At 49.5% G+C, this 1,949-nt stretch overlaps 1 protein-coding gene across 2 annotated transcripts in view; it reads right to left on the bottom strand.

The window, feature by feature from the left end:
* SHBG (sex hormone binding globulin) overlaps positions 1–1,949 on the bottom strand; it is a 13,403-nt gene that overhangs the window by 8,992 nt on the left and 2,462 nt on the right. The gene's annotated exons all lie outside the window — the stretch shown is intronic.

The following is a 1,949-nucleotide window of genomic DNA, read 5'->3' as shown; positions in this document are numbered from 1 at the left end:
GGAAGGCTGAGGCAGAAGGATCGCTGGAGCCCAGCAGTTCGAGGCTGCAGTGGCTGGGAGCGGCCACTGCCCTCCAGTCTGGGTGACAGAGTGAGACTCCAACTCAAAAAAAAAAAAAAAAAAAAAAAGAGAGATCTTAAATCTGTCCATCCACGGTCAGGTGCAGTGCCTCAAGCCTGTAATCCTAGGACTTTGGGAGGGCAAGGTGAGAGGATTGCCTGAGTCTATGGGTTCAAGAACAGCCTGGGCAACTTGGCGAGACCTCATCTCTACAGTAAATTAAAAAACTAGCCAGGCATGGTTGCACGCACTTGTAGTTCTGGCTACTTGGAAGGCTGAGGCAGAAGGATTGCCACAGCCCAGGAGGTTGTCGCTGGGGTGGCCGTGAGCATGCCACTGCACTCCAGCCTGGGGGACGGAATGAGACTCCAACTAAAAAAAAAAAAAATCTGCCCTTATCTTTATCCCCACTTCCAATCAATGTTGCCTCTCTTTGATTATTTTCACAGCCTACTAACTGGTTTCTCAGTTTTCTTCTATAACCTCTCCCCAAATGTCCATGTTGGTTTTTTTTATAGATATACATTTTATTATTTAAAGAGTCAAATCGTTCTATAAGACCTCTTTAAAAAAAAATAGACTCGGCTGGGTGCAGTGGCTCACACCTATAATCCCAGCACGTTGAGAGGCCAAGGTGAGAGGATTGCCTGAGTCCGCAGGTTTGAGACCAGCTTGGGCAATTTGGCGAGACCTAGTCTCTACAATAAATAAAAAAAATTAGCCATGTGTGGCGGCGCACCTTTAGTTCCAGTTACTTGGAAGAGTAAGATGGAAGGATCGCCTGAGCCCAGCAGGTCGAGGCTAAAGAGGCTGTGAGCCTGCCACTGCACTCTAGCCTGGGTGACAGTGAAACTCCAACTCAAAAAAAAAAAAAAAAAGTCTCCCAGCTGGCACAGTGGCTCTCACACCTGTAATCCCAGCACTTTGGGAGGTGGAGGCGAGAGTACTGCCTGAGCCCAAGGGTTCCAGATTCCCCTGGGCAACTTGGCCAGACCTCGTCTCTACAGTATAGGCCGGGCACTGTTGCTCACCCCTGTAATTCCAGCACTATGGGAGGCTGAGCAAGGGGACTGTCTGAGCCCAAGGGTTCAAGACCAGCCTTGGCAATGTGGTGAGACCTTGTCTCCATAATAAATCAAACAATTAGCCGGGCATGGTGTGCACACCTTGTAGTTCCAGCTACTTGGAAGGCTGAGGCAGAAGGATCACCTGGGTGGAGGCTGCAGTGGCCATGAATGTGTCACTGCACTCCAGCCTGGGCAATAGAGTGAGACTTCTACTCAAAAAAAAAAACCTCCCAACTCCCCTCACTCTTCAAAGGCAAACACGCTCAATTAAGTTTTAAAATTGTGTTATGTTTTGTATTCATCTAAATATTTTTTTCCTAAACCTAACACTGCCCTGTGATCACCTAAATATTGCAAACTGAAAATATAAAAATATTGCTACTCACTGTGTCACCCAGACTGGAGTGCAGTGGCTGCTCCCGGCCACTGCAGCCTTGACCTGCTGGGCTCCGGCAATCCTTCTGTCTCAGCCTTCCGAGTAGCTGGAACTACAGGTGTGCGCTACCACGCACAGCTGATTTTTGATATATTGTAGAGATGAGGCCTCACCAATTTGCCCAGGCGGGTCTCGAACCCGTGGGCTCAGGCAATCCACTCAACTCAGCCTCCCAAACCGCTGGGATTACAGCCTGAGCCACCGAGCCCGTCTCTTTTTCTTTTTCTTTTTTTTTTTTGAGTTGGAATTTCACTCCTTCGCCCAGACTGGAGAGCAGTGGCACACCCCCAGCCACCGCAGCCTCGACCTGCTGGGCTCTGGCAATCCTTCCGCCTCAGCCTTCCAAGTAGTTGGAACTTCAAGCGCGCTCTACCACGCCCGGCTAA

Source organism: Carlito syrichta, unplaced genomic scaffold, assembly GCF_000164805.1.
Source record: "Carlito syrichta isolate Samal-C Ts95f unplaced genomic scaffold, Tarsius_syrichta-2.0.1 Scaffold305688, whole genome shotgun sequence".
In the NCBI taxonomy this organism is placed as follows: Eukaryota; Metazoa; Chordata; class Mammalia; order Primates; family Tarsiidae; genus Carlito; species Carlito syrichta.
The sequence above is the reverse complement of the archived record's forward strand: the minus strand, read 5'-3'. Positions and strand labels throughout refer to the sequence as shown.